The sequence below is a fragment of the Physeter macrocephalus genome, chromosome 17, assembly GCF_002837175.3.
Source record: "Physeter macrocephalus isolate SW-GA chromosome 17, ASM283717v5, whole genome shotgun sequence".
NCBI classification, from domain to species: Eukaryota; Metazoa; Chordata; class Mammalia; order Artiodactyla; family Physeteridae; genus Physeter; species Physeter macrocephalus.
The window spans coordinates 5,968,142-5,975,709 of NC_041230.1; positions in this window are offsets into that span (position 1 = coordinate 5,968,142).

The following is a 7,568-nucleotide window of genomic DNA, read 5'->3' on the forward strand; positions in this document are numbered from 1 at the left end:
GGCACGAACCCGTGTCCCCTGCATCGGCAGGCGGACTCTCAACCACTGAGCCACCACGGAAGCCCGACATATATATATATACATATTTTTTAATTTTTCTGTACTTGCCTGGTGGTCCAGTGGTTAAGACTCTGCGCTCCCAATGCAGGGGGCCCAGTTTCCAACCCTGGTCAGAGAACTAGATTCCACCTGCATGCCGCAACTAAGAGGCCACATGCCACAACTAAGGAGCCCATGTGCGGGAACTAAGGAGCCCGCCTGCCTCAACTAATACTTGGCGCAACCAAATAAATAAATATTTTTAAAACAAATGTTTTTTAACATACTAAATATGAGGTGAGATACACTCATGGTCAAAAAGAAAAACTTTCCTCATTTGTCTGGAATTTCGGCCTTGTATGGCAGCTGAAATGCAAAGGGAGCACGTTTGCACAGCACCGCTCAGAGGCAGTGCAGACACTGCACATTCTCCGCCCCCTCTCCGGACAGGGCACCCTGTTGCCATGGCGACCGAATCCGGGTCCCGGTAACACCCGGACTCCATTGGGGCGGGGAACACATCCTAGGCGGCTTCCGATTGGCCGCTAGCCTGGTAGAGGACCTCACCCAGATGCCGCGGCAGGAAGGTGAGGGGGCGGCCGCACCGAGAGACTGCGGGTGCCCAGTTTGGGCTCCAGCCCACGTCTCCATGGCCCGGTGCCCACGGATCGCTTCTTTTTCCTCTGGGACTTACAGTGTTGCATCCACCCAGCCCTGCTCTCACCCCACCACCCGCTGCAGTCCCAGCCCCCTCCCCGCCCGCAGAGCCCCAGGCCATCCCAGCAAACCGTGTCCCTGCACACGTCCTGCCCAACATGCATCGAGCTCCGTGCACCTGTGCTTTTAATTTTTGTTTTTTACATAAATGTCACTGTGCCGCACGCCTCTGCCTCACTTCTCTCGCTCCGTCGGTAACTGGAGAGCCTCCATTTTACCACGCGTCCATCTGGCCTGCGGCTTGCATCTGCTCTCCCTCAGGAGGACACCGGTTCCTCCGGCGCTGCTCCAGACCAGGCTTGCCCCCGACCCGGACCCTGGGCCCCGTCGGAAACCCTCCCCTGCGCCAGGTCGGTGGGGCGCAGACCCCGTCCCAGAGACGCGCGGGCTGGTTGTGCAGATGGACGCCCGGGTCTGTCCGGGAAAGCTCAGCAGAGGGGACTCGCCCTCGGGCGGCCCTGACCCCACGCCGCTCTGGGCTCCCCTTTCCCCTGAAGAGACTTCGTCCCTCCTTGTGCTGTCTTGCCCCAGTGACCCCATGTGAGCTTGCATCCTCCCAGGGCCGGCTGCATGGAACAGGGCTCGCTCTTTCCTAGGAATGTCAACAAAAGTGCAGGAATTGGACTCTGAGGGGTCCCCCAAAAGCAGACGTGGATGCGAAAGCCAGGCGACTCAGGGTGGAATAGCAAAGGCTTGTGGGAGGAGTGTCAATGTGTTCATGGTGAACACATTGGCGGAGGGCACAGCAGGAACGAGAGTCAGGGGTGAGAAGGGCCATTCTGTGCGCGGGCGCACCCTCCTGTCGCCAGCTCCAGGAGTCCATGGGGTCGCAGGCGGGATTTTTATCCATCGTGCACGTGGTCATTGGTACCTGCCTGCCTACCATGTGGTCAGGCCCCATCACAACGTCTGGAGCAGGTCCATCCCGCATGAGTGCTGAGATTAGGGCGTCTCCAGGCCCTCGGTTCAGAATGGACTTGCCGTTTACAAAAAACAGGGTTCCGGGTTCCGCACGGTGCCCCGGGAAGCCGGCTGACACATGCGGCTTTGCAGAGGCACGAGCCTCGTCCGCATCCGCAGGCGCTGAGTGGTCCAGGTTCCTGTGGCATCGTGGCAACGTGCAGCGAGGCAGATAAAGCAGCCCTTGGAACGCCTCCCCATTCCCCGGGGAGAGGAGTCCAGAAGCATTTGCTATGGTGCTTGGGGGACCCGCGCAGCCTGCAGGGCCCAGGGTGGCTTTAAGGCTTCCCCGTTGCCATCCTGAAGTTCCAGCAAGGGGCCTTCCTCTATGTTGTGCCTGGGTCTGTGGAGCGGTGAGGTTATGGGGGTGGCGGGTTGCTGGGCCTGATATGGCTTCTCCACCTCCTGCTCCAAGTCCTGGGAGCCAGGGACACGGCAGGTGTATCACACGCTGCTCCCTAGGAGGCTGGGTTTCATTCCTCGGATGAGAAGTTCCTGAAGGGTGTTAAGCAGGAAGGGGGCAGAGAAGGAGAACAGCGACGTGAGCACAGAGGTCGTGAAGACCGCAGAGAAGGTGGGGAGGAAGGGGCCACAAGGCATCAAAATGTGGGGACACCAAGAGCTGAGAAAAGGCCAGGAAATAGACTCTTCCCTGGAGCCTCCAGAAGGAACGAGCCCGGCAGACACCTGGGCACGAGCGCAGGGCAAGTGACTTTGGACTTGTGGCTTCTAGAGCTGCGGGAGTTAATTGACGGTGTTTTCAGCCGCTGAGTGCACCAAGCTTTGCCTAGTCCGGGCAGGAGCTCATACGCACCACACGAACCGAGGCAGAGAGGCCAGAGGAATGTAAACTGTTACAGCAGGCATGGGGCTCAGACACACTATATACACCTAAGCAGACCAGCAAAGGCAGGGACCCAGGGTTGTATTAGGACTTTTGTGGGCCCTGTGTGGTTTTTGTGTTTGTTTGGTTTTTTTTTTGCGGTACGCAGGCCTCTCACTGTTGTGGCCTCTCCCGTTGCGGAGCACAGGCTCCGGACGTGCAGGCCCAGCGGCCGTGGCTCACGGGCCCAGCCGCTCCGCGGCATGTGGGATCTTCCCGGACCAGGGCACGAACCTGTGTCCCCTACATCGGCAGGCGGACCCTCAACCACGGCGCCACCAGGGAAGCCCCTCACTGTGTGGTTTTGCCCCATAAAAGTAATATCAAAACTTAACATTTGCGGTACTTCCCTGGTGGCACAGTGGTTGAGGATCTGTCTGCCAATGCAGGGGAAACGGGTTCGATCCCTGGTCTGGGAAGATCCCACATGCCACGGAGCAACTAAGCCCGAGCGCCACAACTACTGAGCCTACACTCTGGAGCCCGCGAACCACAACTACTGAGCCTGCGCTCTAGAGCCCACGAGCCACAACTACTGAGCCCATGAGCCACAACTACTGAGCCTGCGAGCCACAACAACTGAAGCCCGTGTGCCTAGAGCCCATGCTCTGCAATAAGAGAAACCACCGCAATGAGAAGCCCGCACACGGCAACCAAGAGTAGCCCCCACTCACCACAACTAGAGAAAGCCTGCGGGCAGCAGCTAAGACCCAATGCAGCCATAAATAAATAAATAAATAAATTTTTATTTTAAAAAAGTTGCATTCGTGAGCTTCAACAAAATAACATTAAAAGTTATATTTGACGGGACTTCCCTGGCTCTCCAGTGATTAAGACTCTGTGCTTTCACTGCTGAGGAAATGGGTTCAACCCCTGGCTGGGGAACTAAGTTTCCACAAGCCACACTGTACGGCCAAAAAACAAAAACAAACAAACAAAAAGTTATATTTGAAAAAAGATCTAATGAGCTAGAGATCAAGATGGTGAAATAGGACATGGAGCCCACGTCCTCCCACAAGTACATCAAAAATACATCTATATGTGGCACAGTTCTCACAGAATACCTACTGAAAGCTGGCAGAAGATCTCATACAACTAAAGCTGCAAGAAAGATCCCCAGATTGGGTAGGACCAAAGGGGGAAAAAAAAGGAATTGGACGGGACCTGTGCTCACGGGAGGGAGCTGTGAAGGAGGAAGGGTTCGTTTTCCCTGGCAATCCCCTTCACTGGCTGGGAGATCAGCCAGCACAGATAGGGAGCCTCAGAGGCTCAGAGGTGAGTGCAGCAACCACCTTGCATCAGGCAGGACCGAGAGAGAGAAGCACAGACGGTCCTGGCCACCTTGCTGCACTTCCCAGCCAGAGATGCTCACCAGCTGGAGTATGCAGTGCCTGGGGGCTAAAACTCAGGCTTCAACAGACAGATCCAGGGAGAGGATTGAGGTCAGCTGTGTGGGGACAGCCCAAAGGGCCTGGAGTGTGGTCCAGGCCACAACTGGGGAGGCCATTGTCAATGCACACGTAAAGGGGAGGGCATTGCTCCCCCCCCCATAGCAGCCTCATTCTCAGCGTGCTCACAGTGGGCTCAGCTCAACCTCGACAAGGTCTGGGAGCGCACAAGTGCCTGCAGGTTACCCACATGCTGAGGCAGGGCAGAAATCTGAGCTGATTCCCTGCGGCTGTGTGACTTCCAAGGGTCTACCCGCTGGGGCATCTGGCGCTCCTGTGGCTGGGGCAGGTCTGGCATCAGCAGCCACGGGCTTTTAAAAATTTTAGCTGTGTTGGGTCTTCGTTGCTGTGCATGGGCTTTCTCTAGTTGTGGCGAGCAGGGGCTACTCTTTGTTTCAGTGTGCGGGCTTTTCATTGCAGTTGCTTCTCTTGTTGCAGAGCACAGGCTCTAGGCATGCAGGCTTCAGTAGTTGTGGCACGCGGGCTCAGTAGTTGTGGCTCGAGGGATCTAGAGTGCAGGCTCAGTAGTTGTGGCACATGGGCTTAGTTGCTCCGCAGCATGTGGGACCGTCCCAGACCAGGGCTCGAACCCATGTCCCCTGCATTGGCAGGTGGATTCTTAACCATTGTGCCCACAGGGAAGTCCAGGATACAAGATTAACATGCAGAAATCTGTTGCATTTCTTTACAGTAACAATGAAATATCAGAAAGAGAAAGTAAAAACAAACCCAAAACACCCTTTTAAAATTTGCATCAAAAAAATAAAATAAAATACTTAGGAATAAACCTGACCAAGGAGGTGAAAGACTTATATGCTGAGAACTATAAAACATTGATAAAGAAAATTATCATACACAATATAAAGCAATTATACTCCAATAAAGATGTAAAAAAAAAGAAAGAAAGAAAATTAAAGATTCAAAGAAATTGAAAGATATCCCATGCTCATGGATTGGAAGAATTATAGTTAAAATGGCCATACTACACAAAGCAGTCTATAGATTTAATGCAATCCCTATCAAATTTCCCATGACATTTTTCACAGAACTAGAACAAATAATCCTAAAATTTATATGGAACCACAAAAGATCCAGAATTGCAAAAGCGATCCTGAGGAAAAAGAATAACGCTAGAGGCATAACCCTCCCAGACATCAGACAATATGACAAAGCTACAGTAATCAAAACAGTGTGGTATTGGCACAAAAGTGGACATATGGATCAATGGAACAGAATAGACAGCCCAGAAATAAACCCACACACTTATGGTCAATTAATCTTCGATAGAAGAAGCAAGAATATACAATGGGAAAAAGATAGTTTCTTCAGCAAGTGGTGTTGGGAAAGCTGGACAGCCACATGTAAATCAATGAAGTTAGAACACTCCCTCACACCATACACACAAATAAACGCAAAATGGCTTAAAGACTTAGATATAAGAAATCACACCATAAAACTACTAGAAGAGAACATAGGCAAAACATTTTCTGACATAAATTGTAGCAATGTTTTCTTAGGTCAGTCTCCTAAGGCAAAAGAAGTAAAAGCAAAAGTAAACAAGTGGGGCCTAATCAAACTTATAAGCTTTTGCACAGCAAAGGAAACCACAAACAAAAGGAAAACAAAACCTACAGAATGGGAGAAAATATTTGCAAATGATATGACTGACAAGGGATTAATTTCCGAAACATACAAATAGCTCAGACAGCTCAATATCAAAAAAAAACAAACAAAAAATGGGCAGAAGACCTAAATAGACATTCCTCCAAAGAAGACATACAGATGGCTAAAAGGCACATGAAAAGATACTCCACATCACTAATTATTAGAGAAATGCAAATCAAAATGACAATGAGTTATCACCTCACACCAGTCAAAATGACCATCATCAAAAAGTCTACAAATAATAAATGCTGGAGAGGGTGTGGAGTAAAGAGAACACTCCTACACAGTTGGTGGGAATGTAAATTGGTGCAGCCACTATGGAAAACAGTATGGAGGTTCCTTAAAAAACTAAAAATAGACTTACCATATGATCCAGCAATTCCACCCCTGGGCACACATCCAGAGAAAACCCTAATTCAAAAAGATACATGCACCCCAATGTTCATAGCAGTACTACTTACAATAGCCAAGACATGGAAGCAACCTAAATGTCCATTGACAGATGAATGGATACAGAATACGTGAAATAGATATATCTATATCTATATAGAAATATATATAACAGAATATTACTGTCATAAAAATAAAGAACGAAATAATGCCATTTGCAGCAACATGGATGGACCTAGAGATTATCATACTAAGTGAAGTAAGTCAAACGGAGAAGGACAAATACCTATAACTTATATGTGGAATCTAAAAAATGATACAAATGAAAACAGAAATAGACTCACAGACAGAAAACAAAATTATGATTACCAAAGTGGAAAGGGGGGAATAAATTAGGAGTTTGGGATGAACAGGAACACACTACTATACTTAAATAGATAAACAACAAGTTCCTACTGTATAGCACAGGGAACTATATTCAAAATCTTGTAATAACCTATAATGGAAAAGACTATGAAAAAGTATATCTATATCTATATGTATATACAGATCTGAATCACTTTAATGTACACCAGAGACTAACACAACATTGTAAGCCAACTTTACTTCAATTTTTAAAAAGCTATATTTTATGACCATGTTGGTATAAAGATGAATATATTCCAGGCTGTAGTAGTCACTATGTTCATTTTTTCCTCGTCTGATTTTAAAAGAAATTAAAACATTATCACAGACTTCCCTGGTGGCACAGTGGTTAAGAATCCACCTGCCAATGCAGGGGACACGGATTTGAGCCCTGGTCTGGGAAGATCCCACATGCCACTGGTGGCACAGTGGTTAAGAATCCACCTGCCAATGCAGGGGACACGGATTTGAGCCCTGGTCTGGGAAGATCCCACATGCCACGGAGCAACCAAGGCCGTGAGCCACAACTACTGAAGCCCACGTGCCTTGAGTCAGTGCTCCACAACAAGAGAAGCCACCACAATGAGAAGCCCGCGCACAGCAACGAAGACCCAATGCAGCCATAAATAAGTAAATAAATTTTAAAACTTATCATAAGAAATCTCCTCCTCTAAGAAAAGTTCTATGGGTCCTGGGCACTAGGTTTCCAGTGCCTGATGGAGAAGTCAGCCCCGGGTGGAATACAAGTGCCTGACAGATAGCCAGATGTGTAGATGGAACTCCTTTTCCATCCTGGATTCTCCCCATAGACGTGCTCACACGCCATCTCCACGCACAGCAAGGAAGGCCTGGCCTTGACGAATTCCTTCTTTCTTTTCTTTCTTTCTTTCTTTCTTTCTTTCTTTCTTTCTTTCTTTCTTTCTTTCTTTCTTCCTTTCTTCCTTTCTTCCTTTCTTCCTTTCTTTCTTTCTTTCTTTCTTCCTTTCTTCCTTTCTTCCTTTCTTTCTTTCTTTCTTTCTTTCCTTCCTTCTTTCTTTCTTTCCTTTCTTTCTTTCTTTCTT